The sequence below is a fragment of the Pelodiscus sinensis genome, chromosome 27 (genome assembly GCF_052426305.1).
Source record: "Pelodiscus sinensis isolate ZL-2025 chromosome 27, ASM5242630v1, whole genome shotgun sequence".
Lineage (NCBI taxonomy): Eukaryota > Metazoa > Chordata > Testudines > Trionychidae > Pelodiscus > Pelodiscus sinensis.
Genome location: NC_143078.1, coordinates 2,970,521 through 2,988,868, shown reverse-complemented (window position 1 = coordinate 2,988,868; position 18,348 = coordinate 2,970,521). Strand labels below are relative to the sequence as shown.

At 45.9% G+C, this 18,348-nt stretch overlaps 2 long non-coding RNA genes across 3 annotated transcripts in view; one reads left to right on the top strand and one right to left on the bottom strand.

The window, feature by feature from the left end:
• The window catches only part of LOC142820883 (uncharacterized), a 292,695-nt gene that overhangs the window by 258,303 nt on the left and 16,044 nt on the right, over positions 1-18,348 (top strand). The window lies entirely within an intron of this gene.
• Positions 5,346-16,799, bottom strand: LOC102463379 (uncharacterized). Of its 2 annotated transcripts, none has more exons than XR_003088505.3 (4): positions 16,435-16,799; positions 16,262-16,336; positions 15,370-15,680; positions 5,346-13,382 (listed from the first exon to the last, which is right to left on the bottom strand). It is a non-coding gene; the product is annotated as an uncharacterized LOC102463379 (long non-coding RNA). The 2 variants fall into 2 exon arrangements; XR_012897837.2 differs by having other exon boundaries at positions 16,461-16,799.

Sequence of the window (18,348 nt, the reverse complement as noted above, 5' to 3'; positions counted from 1 at the left end):
TGGGTAATTGCCACCATACTTCCGTATTCTTCTGTTCCTGGCCTAGGCTGCTGTTCAGTGTTACAAACCACACGCGACAGCTGTGCGGCACATGGCTTAGTGCACTACTGAAAGGCACTAAGGTATTACCGCGCTCAGCCTGGCATAAGAACCTGGATAGAACAGAATGTGTGCTATTACACAGCTCCCGCTTTGTAGCCTAAGGGGGCACGTTTCAGTGATGGGGCAATGATTCCTGTTGGTAAAACACGGTGCTTTCTGTAAGACGCCTGAGCCTGTAAAAGTGCAGGGTTTTTAGTAAATATCACGCACATGCCTACATATAATGCTGAATCTTGTGTCCACAAAATCTGAACTTTCTGACCTTTGCTTTAAGAATCCAAAGTAGTCGCGGGACTCTGACGGCAAGGGAAGTGTGTGTTCTGTTCGACATTCCTTTGGCGGCCGCTGTAGTTTCTTTTTCCTCCTGACTCCCTCCCTTTCAGGGTGCAGGGACGCAGTCTAAAGGCAGCCTTTCTGCTCTAGCTTGCTTCAGAAATCTCTGCAGACTCCTGCTTGCCTCTGACTCACCTTTGGAGGCTCTCCCAGAGATACCCTCTGCAGACATGTTTCCTGCTCTGTTTTACAGGCTGGGGTTTTTGTTTTTCTTCTCTTTCCTTTGTCCCCAATACTTTTTTCCTCTGTAGTTTAAAAGATAAATAAATATGCTACAACTAGCTTAGAAACCAGGAGCCCTTTACCACAGGCATTGACACAAGCACTGGGGGAATCTGAAAAATCTCCTAGGTTGGATCAGCCCCTCTGGTCCCCACTGCCCTACCCAAAAAAAGTTGAGTTGTGATTTCAACAGCTCTGCTCACTGTGTTCCGCTGTAATCAGTTAACTTCAGCCAATGAAATGTTAAGGGTGGGGAGCAGAACCTAAATGTGCCGAGATTTGCCAAAATTCAGGATGGTGTGCATTGAAATATTTTACTACTGATCAAGCCTATTAGCCGTAGGTGGGCAGCAGATTCTCTTGCATTAGGCACTGTACAAACACAGAGCCAAAGCCAGGATGTACCCCAAATTGCTGACATGCCAATAGAACAAATATTTTAATGAGGCATGCCTGTCTGGTAGTTCAGTTACAAAAACATCCCCAAATTCATTTTCCCAGAAGGTGGGCAAACTGTGACCCACAAAACATTTTTTTTTTTTTTTACTATTGTCCATGCGCAGGGTTGCCAGATTTGGCTGGTTTGTCTGTGTAGTTTTTTTCCTACTGCACAAAAGTGACAGGTACTTAAAGCCAGGGCATTTGAAGGGAGGTGCATGCTGATTGCAGACAGCATTGTGAGAGCCAGGCGCTCCCTCTGCACCCAATCACAGTGCGGCTACGGTTCAGTCAGCACCCCACCCCCCGCCCACGCGTTCTAAGTACACAAGCGCAGTGAGCACAACTACCCGGTCCCGGGAGACCGTCTTGGTTCCAACAGACTTGCTGCCTGCTGAGATGAAGGCCACCCATGCGCCCTCTCATTAGCCTAGGATGTCTCTCAGTGGTGTAAACTCTTCAATCTCTGTTCAGAAAAATGTTAAGCATCCTCTGATGCCATTGGATTAAACATGCGCTTAAGTCCTTTTACAAGTTAAGCATGCACTTGCGTGCTTTCCTGAACTGTGACCTTAGTTGGCGACTGTCATTCTCCGAAGAGTACATGGTCTATTAGACACAAGCTGTAAAAGTACAGCAGGGAAAAGGAAGACAGGGCCATCCCTGTCAACAGGCAAAGCACACAGCTGCATAGTGCAGCCACCACCTCCGCCCCGTCCCCCAAGGCTCAGCACTCAGCCCTCACTCACCAGGCAGCAGCAGGCAACTCTTGCAGGCTGGAGGACCGAGCAGGGGGCAGCTGAAGAGAAGCAGTGTCTTCCCCTTAAGTGGTGATTCTCTCTGGTTGGAATAACAGCAGGAGGCTGCACAGCCAGAGTCCTCCAGCCTGCATCTCCCTCCTGGCCTCGCTTTCCCAGGCCAGACTGGCTGGATGTCTCTACAGTAAACAGCATGTGATCTGGGAGAGAAAACAACCCCTTTCCCCCTGTGCCCGCTGTGGGTGGGGACCTCTGGTTGAGGAGCTGAGCCATTTTGGGGGGGCATAGCACACATACAGTTAGCATGAGACAAAAGCGGTTGTGTGGCCCAGGCTCCAGCCGTTAGTTCACTGGAAGTGTTGGTGTGTTCCCCACCGAGAACCATGCCAATCACTCATTTTTTTTTAAATACAGATGAAAACCAATTCAGCAGGCAAACAATTTCCCTGTGACCTACTTTGCTGCACTAATCCCTCTGGCAGAGCTCATCGGAATGACTGGCGGCGTTATCCGGAACGTTCGCTGGTGATGTGCTGACATCAAAGACAGGCTCTCAGACCGAGTGCAAAAAGCCCTATTGACGCAAGGGCCTTTCCTTGGGTGGGTGGCCAGCCTGCCTAAATATTCAAACCTCCACCTGCATCCCCTAAAGCCTGACCTCTGTCACCCTTCCAGCTCCAAAGCACATTCAAATGGAAATGTCCCGCTGTACCCGCAGGTGCCTTCATTAGAAAACCCGGAATGTGGACCTAACATCAGAATGTCAGTCATCCAAAACTCACATTGCTACTGCTGTCTACTCTTCTGTACTGCTGTACATGAGTGGGTCTGAGGCACAGGGACAAGAAAGTGTCTTGCTTGGTCTGCCCATCAAGCCAATGGTAGAGCCAGAAATAAAATCCAGACCTCATGTGGACTAATCCAATACTGAAGCCACAATGATTCCCTGCCTGACAGGAAGGCTGACTGATGATCCAGCTGAGTTGTGTCTTTCCCTTTGTCTTGGTACTCATGTGTGGATGATATTCACCTCTGTGCAGAGGGACAGTAAAAAAAAAATCCTTCTGTAATACGTAAGTCCTCAAAATGCCATGGGTGAATTTCACCCATGAGTGAAAAATGATGGAATTTGAAGAAGCTACAAACCACAGAAAAGGGAATGAGCCTAGAAGCCATGCTGAGTCATCCTAGTTCCATAATTCTTGCACCTTTTCACTGTCTTGTATCCCTTTCTTTTAGCAATAGCTGAGTATTTGCCACACAAATAGAAACCTGTCTCACGTAACCCAGAGCATTATTATTGGCTTTTAATTATTATTTGTTTAGATTAGGTACAGGACTCCGTACAATGCACTTGCGAAATGTAGTCATTGTATTTGCTTTCCGGCATTCCCTTTTGCAATATTGAGGGTATGTCTATGTTGCAAAAAATGCAACATATATAAACATAAATTCTTAACCTGCCTGTGCAGAGAAACATTTGTGGGAGGGACTCAGTACTCCACTTGTTCTTTCTGAGCAGTGCCCAGAGGGCTGTCTAAAAGATCGTGACGGCATTTCTCATATTCCATTCATGCAGCTTGTAATGTTTTCCGGAAATGGGAACCAGGCAATATTAAAAGTCCTGAAGAGAGCTCTCAGATGCTGCACACACATTGAATCCAGATCCTGGTAATAGCATGTATGAATCAGAAAAAAGGTTTTGCTTTATACCAACAGTGCTAGCTATTAAGTGCTAGTGTGGCTTATGTTCCCAGCATCAACTCCTATCTCCAGTCTGGTTTCCTCCATCTTTGACACAGGGAGGGAAGTTATGCTTTTAAAAAAAATTCTAAATACTATAGAAGTCCTGTTTTGGCCCCAAAGCTCATGCATCAACCTCTGTTTGTTGGTTCAATAAAAAAAGATGTTACCTGCCTTCTCGGCTTCCTCATGGCAAGCAGTATAGATACAAACCATGATTTCCAAAATGTTACCTACTTGCATTATTAAGTTAATGGAGCCATTTGCATCAGCAAAGCTACTCATATGTGTACAGGTCCACTGGATCATTCATTGCATACAAACAGAAAGTTAGGGGGAGGGACCATAAAATACTGTTGCTGGAAGGATATAATTCAGCATTACTACACTTCTTAGAATTCAGAATAACAAATAAGACTCTGAAAGCAGAGAGCAATCCCAAAATAGACACACAATGCAGGCTGCTCCCTGAAACAAAGAGGCACAACCAGGAGAACTGAGAGAGTCACCTGGGCAAGGTGGGAGGGTGGATTCACGCTCCTGGAGGGGGCGGGGTTTCGGGCAAAAGGGGCGGGAGCTTGGGCAGAAGGGCCGGCCCTCAGTGCCATCTGAAGTGCACCTCCCAGGGCTCCAGTGACGGGGAGCCCCACTCCCCTTTGAATTGCTGGGTCCTGACGCAACTGCCCCGCTTTGCCCTTCTCCCCCCTCCCTTGTTGGCAGGCCTCGGCACAGCTCCCCCCACCTTACGTTAGGATGTTGGTCCATGGGACTCACTGTGCTAGGCTCAGATTGCATGCTTCCCTACAGAGCCCCATGCCTGCAAGTAGGACTGGGAAACCTTTCGCAATGTAGAGTGACAGAGGCAACCCTCTGGGCAGGAAGCTGAAAAAACGAGACAAGACAAAAAGCAGTTTTCACGTCAGCAAAATGCTTCCTAAATTTTTGGAACGAACTTCAGTATTTAAAAAAAAATGCTGGCAAATATTTTGCATCTATCTCTTGCGAAGCAAATCTCATTCATCTGACCCCAGCTCTCCCCACATCCCTGTACAACATTCTTCTGTGTGTGATGGTTAATGGTGTGGTCTTCTGTCTTGTTCTTTGCTCTTAGCATACTTTTATCAAAGGGTCTTGTGGGAACACTAAGACCCCAGTATCTGATGGGACAATTTGCTGTGGTAAAACATCACTTTGTGACAAGTGGGATGATAGATGCTCTCAACGTCATCTCATCCGAGGAAGTGGGCTTTGCCCACCAAAGCACATGATACTAGAAGAGTGAATGACCTATTATAGAGGTATACGTTATTAAAATACTCGAGGTGAAATCCTGGTCCCACTGAAGACCATTCAAGTTTTGCCATTGATTTCAATGAGACCTTTGTATGTATGGTCCCCTTCATTCATTTCACTCACGTTGCATGTTGGGTTTCTGAGGTGGTTTTTAGCAGTTAAGAATCTTTTACCAACAGGCTGCGTCTAGACTGGCAAGTTTTTCTGCAAAAACTTGCCAGCTGTCTACACTGGCCACTTGAATTTCTGCAAGTACACTGATGATCTCATGTAAGATTGTCAGTGTTCTTGCGGAAATGCTGTGCTGCTCCCGTTCGGGCAAAAGCCCTCTTGCACAAATGCTTTTGCGCAAGAGGGCCAGTGTAGACAACACGGTATTGTTTTGCGCAAAAAAACCCCGATCGCAAAAATGGCGATCGGGGCTTTTTTCAGCAAAATCACGTCTAGACTGTGTGTTCTAATGCCCTCTTTATGGTGCTAAATCATTGATGAAGATATTGAATAGAACTGGTTCCAAAACAGACCCTTGTGGAACTCCACTTGTTATGCCCTTCCAGCAGGATTGTGAACCATTAATAACTACTCTCTGAGAATGGTCATCCAGCCAGTTATGCACCCCTCTTATAGGTTATATTTCCCATCTAGGTTATATTTCCCTAGTTTACTGATCTCATGCGAGACCGTGCCAAATGCCTTACTAAAGTCTAAGTATACCACATCTACCGCTTCTCCCTTCTCCACAAGACTTGTTATCCTCTCAAAGAAAGCTATCAGATTGGTTTGACAGGATTTGTTTTGTACAAATCCATGCTGGCTGTTCCCTATCACCCTATTTTCTTCCAGGTGTTTGCAGATGAATTCCTTATTTACTTGCTCCATTATCTTCCCTGGCACAGAAGGTTCTGGGGTAGGACCCAGGAGAATTGCCTTCTATTTCTGGCTCTTGCCCTTCAGTAAAGCGTGATAGTAACACTCACTTTCTCTGTTAGAGTGCTTTAAGAGGTGGACGTGTTGATTGGGGGAGGGGCAATTCCTAGCTTAGGGAGACATGCTTGCACTAGCCCTCATGGAGCAAGAGCGCTAATTGCAGAGTGTTGGCATGCCAGTGAGCAGCGGAATGGGATGACTGCCCTGTGAACATGCTTAGGGGCATGTGGTGATGGGTTCAGTCACAGAAATTCCCCTTGTGACTTGTGCTGGTTGTGCCACTGAGCCTACCTACCTGGGGTGCCTAGCTGGGGTTCCCACCACCCCATCCTGTTGAGCCAGCCTGGGTGGTATTTCCAACCCATCAAGGGACAGTTGCAAGGGGATCTCTGTGACCAAACTTGGTGCTCATGTATTTGGGACTTTTCCTAAGACGGGAACCCTCCCCACAGCTCGATGTGTAGATATACCCATAGAGCTGAAGAGGGCTGGATAACATCTACGCCGTAATGTTACAGAGCCATATTGTTATGTGAACACAAGCTAGCCTTGCACAGCTGCCCCTTGGTTTACATCATGTGCTTTCCACAAGCACCTCATTTTCTGCTGTAAGAAACCAGCCACTGTTTGTATTGTTTGCCAAGCTGACTGGCTGGTGACAGAAAACACTGGAGTGGAATGCCATAGCTGTATTAGCTGATTAAATGCTCTGGACCAATTGGCCCAGGAGCCAAATACCTTTTACTGCAGAAAGCAGATTTCTGAGGTGAAAGGGGGAAATGCGATCAGTCCAGACAGCAGGAAAGAAACTAGACTCCTCAGCAGAGAAAAGAAATAGGGCTTGACTGCGTGTAAAGCAAAAGGAAAGTAGGAGAGAAGTTAAGTTTTAGCTGAAGTGGTGTCTAAGTTTTTTCATCAATGCACCCTCTTTCCATGCTTTACCCCTGCTTTCTTTTCAGCTTGTTATATAGCTCCCATTAGAAGCTGTCAAAATGAAAGAGCCGTGAAAGAGCTTACACCAATTGCACAATGGCTCATTTTAATGAGAATGGCCATAAACTATTAAGTTTCACATGAAGGTACTGCTTTAAGGTTGCCTTGTATTGCAGAGACAAGGGATAAGTTTCAGAGATGGATTTTCTCCCAGAGGGTCATGAGAGGTCAACTTTCTCTCTTTCTTTCTAAAGAAATCATGATTTTCAATTGACTTTACAAAGCATAGAGATACTTGCAGAATCCCAATAAGAATTGTGGTGCTGATACGTTTCCTGGGTATTGCATGCAGAAGTGGGACATCAACAAGAGGCAACTGAAAAGCTCTCCTAAAGTCCAGAGGTGTGAAATGAAGTAGCCCCAGCTCTGATGGTAAACAAGGGTATTCACTCTCTGGGTCTGTTGATCCAGCACTTTTGCCAGCACGACAGTCTCTTCTAGCAAAGATATTCATAACATAAACTCTGGGGAAGCTCCATTCAGAGGCGGGGACTACTTCCCCTTGGTTTACAAGGTCCTGGACAACATCCAGTCTTCTCCAAATAACTCCCCCCCCCCCACACACACACACACACACAGCTGCAGTGCACAGCACATAGGTTCCTAGAACACTAGAACTGGAAGGGACCTCGAGGAGTCATTGAGGACCAAGCACCATCTAGATCACCTCATGGCAGGACCGATCACCTTGAACAGGTGCCTGTCTAACCTGCTCTTAAATATCTCCAGAGATGGAGATTCCACAACCTCCCTAAGCAATTTATTCCAGTGTTTAATTATCCTGACAGTTGGGAAGTTTTTCCAAATGTCCAACCTAAACCTCCCTTGCTGCAGTTTAAGCCCACTGCTTCTTGCTCTATCCTCAGAGGACAAGGAGAACAATTTTTCTCTCGCCTCCCTGTAACACCCATGTCAGGTGAAGAGGAAGAAGGGTTTATTCTAAAGGATTGATCACAAAAGGCCCCTTTCTCTAAAACAGAGAGAAAGGAAATACTGTTGGCAGCATCAAGCTAAATATTACAGGGTAAAATGGATTTTCTCATTGACTGAGGACTAGCTTTCAGTAAGAGATTTAGACACCTACAGGTGCAAATTGGTCCTTATCGTGTTTTACAAAATCACCTATGCAAGTTCAGCACCTGCTTCCCATTGGGATTCATGAGAGTTTGCTCATAACGACTTTAGCCGCTTGTGTACATCTCACTGGACACCCATCTGTACCTTTAGGTACTTTAATGCTTTTGTAAATCTGGCTCTAGGTCGCTAGTGCTTTTGAAAATTTTACCCAGAGTGTGTTTTGCAATCCCCCAATGGAATGGGCAATTAAATTTGGACAGGGTCTGCAGACTCCTCAGAATCTTTCCTCTTTTGTTCCCTGATGGCAGGTGTGAAGTGACTGTAAATAGAAGACAGTAATTTTACTCCTGGTTATACAGTCAGGACTTTTGTAATTGTGTTGTTGGCAGTGGAGAAAGAGGTGGGGGATGGAATCTTGATACTTACTCTGTTTTAAGGTCATAGGAGAACTTATCCAAAAGTATATTTTCAGTCATCAGACCTGTGTGGTGATAAGAAGAGGTGCTAGTGTTGTGGCTGAAAGGATATGACAGTTGTTTTGCTTTAATGTTACACTTTTTAGATACTAAATCTGTCTTCGAGAACTAGAACTTGCTGAGGAGTTCTGCCGGACTCATCCTCTTTTGAGGACGACTTTGTACTCCTTTACAACTTGTTGGCTTATCTGTTAAAGCAAAACTGTGCACAAAATGTGCAGGCATAATCCTGAGGTTCCCACAGGCATTGCCATGACCGCCAGAATCAAGGAATGTGCGAGGTAGGCATGCCATTTCACAAAGCATGCATGGGTTTGCATGCTTAATAGCACACCATGCTGTGCATTTTCACACACAACTTGGTTAAAGGTCTACTCAATATTTCACTGTTTTTGAGCTATCTTATTTCCCTGAAAGAGAGTACAGACTTCCTTAGAAATGCTTCTTCCTCCCTGTCTTATCCAATATCTTCTGCAACTCTCACCCTTATTAAACTAGGGACATTTGCTCTGAAACAGACTCTCTGTGCTTTACAAGTCTCATCTGCACCTGCTGCTCGCTCCCCACCTGAAGCCACAATCATGCCTTTGTGACCTCACCATCGTTGCCACAGCAACCACTTGCTTTTCTTCCCCCAGTCTTTTCCGGAAAGGCACCCCGCTCTGCAACATCCCCTCCGGGGGCTTTAATGCACATGAAAGCTGTGAGCTGCTGTGATCTCACCAGTCCTGGATCCATCCCCACACAACATACTGATTCCTACTGCCTTGAAATGGAACACGCATCATTAAGCAGCAGATACTGTAGCACAAAGTGAATCCTCCTTAACAACCCCCCTAATTGAGTAAACATGCTCCAGTCATTTCCCCCTCCAAGTTGTCAATGGAAATGCAAGTTTAGATCCTGGCCCACACTTTACAAAGGAGGCTACCGGAATTGAAAACTGTAATAAATTACATACACACACACACACACAAAATATATAAAGTATATTCAGACATGTAAGTCATTGTCCTTTGCGAGTTCATGTATTAAATAGGATGAAATTGAGAGGTGTTTGAGTGAGGAATATAAACAAAAGCCCTGGTTATGCTAGATACCAGGTACCATCCTTACCTACTGATGCAAATGAAAGCTAAGAGTGCTCTGATCCTTCCCTGGTAATAGACAATGTATCTCATGGCCAGCTGTTTACCGATAATAAATGTATGTACATTGCTTTGATTAACATTTCAGTGGTCTAGGATAAGATCATCAACGTGTCCTGGTATTTACATCTCAGATCTTGCAGCATCATGCTCATTGATGTAGGAAGGAGGGAGAAGGAAATCTACTTTCAAGGGGAGAGGAAGAATCATGGAGGACTGGCAGTTTCTTAGCAGAGGAACTGGGACTAGAATCTACAGGGTCTCTCTCGGGCATTCTTAAAACTTAAATACCCACCCGGGAAGTGAAAAAGTAGACTGACAGAACGAGACGAGTACTCAGGCATCAGCTTCTTCAAGATAGGCCCAACAAACAAAATAACAGAACACTGCTGGTAAGCCATTGCGGACAAAAGGAGTCCCTATCCTACAGCAAATACAGCTCGTATGACTACTACAGTCATCAGAACTAGTTTCTTTGCATGTTGGCCAAGAGTCTCCATCCTCTTTTCAGACCTATCACAAGGACTTTAACTGCTGGTTAACATTCTTGGTCCTACCATGAGGGCAGGGGACTGGACTTGATGATCTCTCGAGGTCCCTTCCAGTTTTAGTGTTCTAGGATTTCCCAGAGAGACAAGCAAAACAGACCTGAGTTTAACCTTTCCCATGAAGGCTAAATTCTCTACAAGTCTGATTTCCTCAGACCACTTTGATTTATGCTGCTGGCCCTCTCTGCAACTTATGGGGTGAATTCTGCTCTAGTTTACATCCCCTCGGGCTGCACATTTGTTGGTTAAACATTTCAACATAATGCCCTAGAGATGCATGGATTAAAAACAGAAGCTAATCAGGATTATGCGAGATGGATCAGTGAAACGGAAAGGGAAATAACAGCCCATGCGGTGAAAAGTAAATTAGATTATAAAGACAATTGTAATTGAAACCCAAGATAGTATCATAGTATGTATATTGTTTTCCTTGATGCGTGTGATTCTGTAACCTCCATTTAAGCTTCTGGTCTCTTTGGATACTGGTACCACCAATAACAGCTTGTAAAACCCAGTTGGTTACATTTTCACAGACATTGCGACTTCTCTAGGAAGGGTTAATTTGTTTCCTCAAAGGGAAAAAATAAAGACAACACCACAGAGAGAGAGTGACTAAACTCACAAGAATTCAAGCCCCTGGAAATAGCTCATGAAAAGTCTCTGAAGATTTCCAATCTGATCCAGTTTATCTCTGGTGTTAATGAACTTGCTAATGCTGTGCAAACATAATTTATCTATTTGAGCAAGGCTGCATTTTGGGGAGCTGGGAAGGAACTTGCCAACAAGCATATGGTTGTACTAGAAGACTTCCCCAGCATTGCCCAGGACTGGCCCAGGGGAGATGGGGGGGCAGTGCAGGTATCCTGCAGGAGCTCCCCAATCTCAGCCCGGACGGGGAGATAGGAGAAAAGGGAGCCGTGCAGGCTGACTGGCTGCAGCCAGCTAGGCAGCTCGACCATGCCGGCAGGAGGTGGGGGGCACCAGCGGGTCCTGGGAGGACTGGACTTGCCTGCTTACCCCCCACAGTGCCTCCAGGGGGAGTCACAGCGGTGGAGCTGGCAGGGCTTCCCCTTCCCTGGTCCAGCGCTAGGGTTGGGGTGTGGGAGGGGTTTGGGCAGGACAGCCACTTACCTGGTCTGGTGGCAGGCATCACGGTGAGCTCTGTCCCAAACTGGCCACTCCTTCGGTGGTGCAACTGCCCCAGTGGTCACTCTGCAGGATAGCTGTCCCCTGCACTTGTTGCCCCCCAGTGGTGACTGTGAGTATCATGCCCCTCTTCTCTCTGCCCCCTCGCTTTTTATGTTATGGAAAACAATCGAATTCCAGGCACATCCTATTTTCCTGGAACAACCAACCCCTGACCTGGCTTTAAGTTAGGAGACGAGAAGGCTGCCTACAAAATTTGCTGGTGCTAGCTCTTACTCTTTAGGAGGAGTTCTTGAACAAATAGACTCACAGACAGATGCACAAATTTCTAAACTGTCTATATAGATAGAACTAGAAAGTTCAAAGGCTGTGGTTTCAGGTCACTGGATTACAGCTAGATCAGGCAATTTCCATGTAGACAATCATACAGCTGTATTCAGAGATTAGTTACTGACCACCCAATTGTCTAATTTTAAGAATCACACTTGGAGAAAACTCATTAATAGTTTGGTTTGTCTACCTCAAGCTCTCAGATTTGGACACTGTCGTTTATCTCAGCCTATGGATTTCCCTGTAGCTAGCATCTAAATCAATGCAGAACTGGCTTTGAACATGATGGAGTGTCAGGGTTTACCTTGCACTTGGAGCTGGATTATTTTTTCATTTCTCAAGATGAAGTGGCTAGGGCTGAGAAGTCTGAAACCATAGGCTGGCATTAAATTACTTCATTCCTTCTTAGTTTTGCATTGGCCCATGACACTTGTCAGGTTTATTATTTCTCCCCCACCTCTTTTTGATTTGGCCAGTGACACGTTAGCTACTGTTCTGGCAAAATCAATCAATCACAGGTTTTAAGAGTGATCGGTATTATAAAGAGCACTTTGTGCCCAATACATTCCCCCTCAATACTCATGCTTCTAATAATGTTCCTAGCTTGCCGCCTGTGCTCCCTGTAAGCTGGGCACTTGTGCAGCTGCCCAGGAGAAATTCAAATGCTGCCCAGGTGATTCACAGAGCACTCAGAGCTAGGTTTTGTGTTTCAACTGGTGGTGCGCATTCACACATGCCACGGTGCACATAAAATGTATTCCGCACAGGGATGGAAAAAATCCACATGTTGGATTGAAAAGATGAGAGGGAATATTGCTTGCCTATCTCTTTGAAGGTAACTGGCTGCTGCTTTGGGTTTGGTAGCATACCTCAGGCTGTGCTAATGTGCAGGCAGCTGTTGAAACTGAAGGAGCAAGAGGGAAAGAGAGCACCATACCATAGACCTTGGTAAATTTCCCCCATTACCATTCTTAGGGAAAGCAAAGGTCTCACCTGGGCAGCCAACCTCTCACCATGGAAAAACAGTAACCCCGAGAACAAAATGAATGAAGAATATGTTGGTTCTGCTTACTTAGACTGAGGAGGTACCGTTTGTCGCACACCATCTTTATTCAATACGTGTATTGTGCTTATATTGAAAGTAGCACAACTTCAGAGATGACTACCAGGGCTGCTAAAGCAGGCCAGTAAGACTAGTTAATCTTGGATGATTTTGCAGCCTATTAAATGGTGTTTGTATTAAAGGTGCGTGTATCTAAAGGCGCCATAGACACCAAAGGCTGCTCCAAACTAAATTTGTTGTGCCGATAAAAGGTAATTTGGAGTATGCAACACATAGCAGTCTGCTTGGTCTTTCATATTGTATATGTCAGACCAGCAGATTTTGTGGGAAGCATAAGGTTCTGGAGCAGCCAAGACTCTCACTCCAGATGTTCTATTAAATCTTTAATGTTCCTTTTTCAGTTGCACCCCGACATGGTGTAACCCAAGCATGAGCCCAACTGTTTAGGCATGAAAGGCCTTGAGAGGTTTCAAATGGTCTATGGAAAGAGAAGAAGGCGGGGAAAGCATTGTTCCTATCATGTCTCCCCAGCCCAATGGGTGTCCCTGTGCTGCATTCCCTTATCTATTATTTTTCCTTTTCCCCTAGCTTGAGAACTCTGCAAAGTTTTGAGCCTAGCTGGGAGCAGAGGAAACCTGAGGCATGGCCCTTTTGGCAAAGGGCTGCTTGATGGTCCATCCCAACAGCTGTAGCAGCTCAGGGTGCCAGTCTGTAGAGAAATGCGTCCGGTGTCCCTAAGTGGGCAGCTTCACGCCATTCCCCACCTCGTGCTCAGGGAGGGCGTCCTGCTGAGACACATCAGGAAGATAGAACACACAAGGGTTGGTGAAGCTGGCCAAAGCCCATTGGTAAAAAGACAGCTGGAAATATTAAGGTTAGGAGAACCCAGTGCTTACTTTCTCCACAGGCATGCAGTGGTGGCATCTCTTGCAGCCCCTTCGTGGGGCTTAGCTCCTACAGGAGGGTTATTTAAAGAGACTAACGTACTTTAAAAGTGATTGGTGTGTCTGTAGCCAGATAACCGCCCTCCCCCAAGTGGCAACCAGCTTCCTTCCCCCCGGCTGGAGAAGCCTTCTGAATCCCACAAGCTCCCAGCTCTACTCTGCTATGCACATCCTTCATTGGTGCCCTGTGACACTTGCCCCAGGGTTAAACTAAAGCAATCTTGAACAGCAGAACCACCTCCGTGTGTGGTGTGATATAGTCATATGCTCAGCAACCAGCATTGGGTTTTGCAGCATGCTTGTAAAGCTTGTGTTGTGCACCTTTCTAGTGGTTAATGTGCATGGAGGATAATAGTCTACTGTTGCTACCAGCAGGTGGAGTAATTCTTTTAGATCAAGTGTTAGAGGTCAGAGTTTTGGTATTGGGCAGGCGAGGCTCGAACCCACCAGACACTTCATGGGGAGGGTCGGTGCAATGTTTGATATTGATTGAGGTGACAAATGAGCTGTTCAGTAGCAGAGCTCCAGTTTCTATGCCAATATGGGCTACTACTAGCAACAACAAAGAGACACACCAGGCTGTACAAGCAGAAATGCTTCTACACTTTGGTTGACTATGTTTCCCATGTGGTCTCTGTGGCTTGTGCTTCCTTGCTTCCCAGCTCCTCCACTAAATGAAAAATGGGTAAAGGGAAAAGGATCTTTTGTTCCCCCTCACTGCTCATTCTGAAGTTGGGCAACTTTCATGCAATAGTTTGCTGCAAGCTCCAATCACAGTGACGGGCAAATACCCAGGAGCAAGGATTGTCTCCTTCCCAAATAGCCACCTGCATCTTTTCTTCCTTTTCCCCACAGTCACACTGAGCTAGACAACAGGATGCCCAAAGCAGCTAGAGTATGCAATACCCAGGCTTGCTTCCTCCCTCTCTGACACTCATGCCCTGTCCCAAATCCTGCACCAATCACACCCTCCTCTCCATAGGTGACTTGTGGAAGCATTCTGGAGTGCACTGCCCTCTTACGCCCACACCGAAATGTTAATTGCTACATGGGTCTGCCCCTTTCCCGTCCCTCTGGGTGTCCCACCCTGTATGCCATCCCCTGCAGGCATCAGTTAATTGCCACTGCCTCTCCCCTTCCCCTCACCTTCTGGTTTACAAAAACATATTTAAGTCCACATACAGCCAACAAGCCACATGCTTCTGGAACCTCCTAACCCAAATTTCCTGGCAGAAAAACACAGGATCTGGGGCTGTTGGGCCTCCAGTTTCTATAGCCAATGGGTCTGCAGGGGGTACTGCTGTCCCCTTCTTTCTCCTTGGTGGGCATATCATGTGGAAGCCTTGACTTCTATTTACAGCCCCTGCAAGTTCATTTTTCTCATTATGCAGTTTGTCATTTCAATTCCTTTCTATTCTCCCCCAGGACTTTCAAACTCAGACCTCGTAATGTGGACTCTCCAAAGACCTGTCTCTTATAGATAGCTCCAGCCAGCCATCTCCTAGACCCCTGGAAACAGGGCTGCGCTTTTTGTTCTTTCCCTCCTCAAGGAGACTGTTCTCCAAAGAGCTGAGCCCTCAGGGCGAGCCCTTTTAGATCTTGTCCATTGTTCCATCAGAATGAACATCCTGTATTGGAGATGAGAGGGAATTTATGTATGGCCTCTGAGAAACATTCTGGGGAAATTCGCAGTGAGAATGTTAATCAAGCAAGTCAAGGTGGTTGGAAGTTGTGGCAGGGAGGGTGAGAGGGGGAAGGAGAGAGAGAAATCTAAATACATTAATTAGTTCCACCAATTCAGGGAAAGAACTGTGATTGAATAATTTACCTCTAAGGAGATTTGGGTCCTGTCCTCTGGATTTCACTCATTGGCAGGAACAAAAGGCAATTTCTTACCCCAGTGGCTTGGCTGGCTTGTGCGGGGAAAACAGGAGACAGAAAGAAGGGGGGGGAAATCTTCACGTTTGGGCCGCCAGGCACGGGAGCTGAAGGCAGTGGGCAAGTGAATGCAGTCTGAGGTCAACAATATCTTTCTTTCAGATGGGGAAGAAAGCAAAGACTTGTATGGCTGCTCTCAATGTTGCCTCTTCTGGGACTAGAGGGCATCCGGTCAGTCTCAGGCAGGCTCTCTCATCAGCACTAAATGCACCCATATAAACAGAGAAAATAGCAGTTTTATAATAAAGAAAAGAGGGGAAAAGTCAAAGTAGTTTTCTCTTCTCTCTTCTTTGAGAGTTGAACTCTCAGCGAGCTGACTTAGCAAGTGAGCCCAGACACCACTGATACTTGTTTTACAAAAGAAGGTGCTCCTGTAATAGTTGCTTGGGAAAAGCCTAGACAGGAATCAAAAGAAGAAAACATTTATCTGCGGCCCAGTTCTAATACATATTGTGAGCTGGAATAAAACAGACTTGGATGCTAAACACCCAGCTAGGATTACAAACCCTCAGATCATTTTGTCCAGCCTTGCTCATTCAAGTATGCATTTCAAGAGGCCACTTGCTCTGCAAAATGTAATTAATGCCAACAGGTGGCTAATGCCGCGCCTCTTGAAAATGCATGCTGGGATCGTTAATCCAGCTAAGGCTCTATCAAGTGACATAAAACCAACTGGGGATGCAAGTATTGGTGTAGGGATGGGAGTGTATTAAAATTAGATCAACTGAGAATTATTAAAATCACACACAAACGCACACACCCCAACTGTAAAGGTGGTTTACCTGTCATGCATGTGTTTGGAATAGTGATAGTTCCGATCAAAAGCTGTCCTGAGATGTCAGCTCCACAGGAATCCTCTAATAAAACAGAAGGAGGAAAGTTATTTACTTAGTTTATGGAGACCTCCACATTTTCATTTTAATGGGACACGGTGCTCGACAGAAACTTATTGTACATTCAAGTGCGGTTGCCAGGGCTTACACAAATCACCAAGTCTATTTTCTTCTCTTGTTTGCCGCTTGAGTGGGCTGCCATGCCAAGGGACGACTCAGCATTTTGTCAGGTTGGCGCCTGGCTTTCCTCTTCCTGCAGCATTTTACGTGAGGCTGCCTTGCTCACAAACCAGCATTTGCAGTCATCTCCACCAGCTTGTCTTGCACCTCGAGATGCACGGCGGGAGTGAAAGCCAGAACTATGTAACAGACAAGACAGTGGCAGAACGCAGGTGTGGGAGCTGTGTTCAATGCAGGAGGGAAGTAACGGGGAACAGGTTTCCAAGCACAGCAGCAATTTAGACCTGTATCGTTCAGTTCCGTTGACCCAAATGACTTGGGAGGAGATTGGGTAAGCTCAGACCTGGGCTGTGATTGACATTTGGAACATGACAGCTGCGTGCCACCTGCCTTTTCACTTCCTGGGAAACTTGAGCTATGTCCTGAATCCTAGACAACATGTCGGTCTCTTCTTCTGATACATATCTGTGGCCCCATCGAGTCTCTAAAAGAAAAGAAGCACGAAGGCTATTTTGCAGTGAAACAACCATTTTCCCCGGTAGATCCATGGGATAAAATGTAGCTTGTGTAGAGGGCTAGCATGGTGTATGTGTGCCGTGTAAGTCATTCTAACCCACCAGGGGCCTACACTAAACTCTCCCAAAATCTCACTCGTGTCTCCCCTGAGTGAGCGTGTAAAAATGTAACAGGCTGGTCAGCTGGATGAAATATAAAATAAGTTGCTAACTTCAGCTCCCTTCATCTTCCTGCTAGGGCATGCTCTGCTCTCTTGCACTGGGGTAGCACGGGTTAAACTTTTTTGGCAAATGTCTTAATTGGCAAATGTTTGCCCCAAAATCGGAGCTTTGGGTCAACCAAAACTGTTCATGAATTCAGGTCAAATTTGGCAACTAGTTTTGGCTGGGAGTAAAAAAGAAGGGAACTGCATAAAAAAAAACAGAAATTGCTGTGTGTCAGATCTTCAAACCTGGCTGCTGAAAATTAGAAACCTAAATCCATATGTGGACATCTCAATAAACTTGCCCTGATTTTGAGAAGTGTTGACTTTCTACAGCTCCCATTGAATTCAGTGGGGTTTTTAGCATGGCTATTTTAGTAGGTTTTATGCAATTTAATAAGTTGTGTTTATTTTTGTTTTTAATGTAAATTGCAACATGCCATCACACTATTTAATAGATAGCTCAACTGGGCACCAATACAAGAAAATACAGAGGCACCTACTTCAGAAGGCGCCACTGAAGTCAACCAAGCTACTCTCCTGCTTAAACGTACATGCAAGCTTACGTGCTTTGCGGCATCGGTGCTGACATGAGATTCTCAGTGGCACCTCATGCGACAGTTCACAGTTTTCCTCCTCAACTTGCTCCCGGATGTCTTTGCTAAGGGGTCTGCACTTCCCCAGCTGTGGTCTGTCACCTTCCAAATGAGACTAGCAGATCGGGAAGGTGTCACTTGACTGGTGAGCAGAACAGAGAACTGTTTTCAGGAGTTCTGTTCACCTTTTAAAACCCTAAACGTGCATTCTGAGACGCTGCTTCGGAAAGGCAATGAGGCTAAGTAAATATCTTGAGTGAGGAAAGCTGGGGAGTGATTAAAACACTGGTACTCTGTAAACCTCACTTTGATTTCTGCCTGTACCACCAACTTCCTCTACAGTGTAGGATAAGTCACTTTAACCCCCATCTGTAAAAGGGGGAAAATTAATGCTTTCTTGGTCATGTCTATTTAGACTCCAAGCTCTTTGGGCAGAGACTGCCTGTCAGTTTGGGTGTGTGCAGCACCTGGCACAATGGGCACTGAGCCCTTTTTGGCCCTGTAGGCACACCTCAATATGAATATTGATGATGATAAAACCT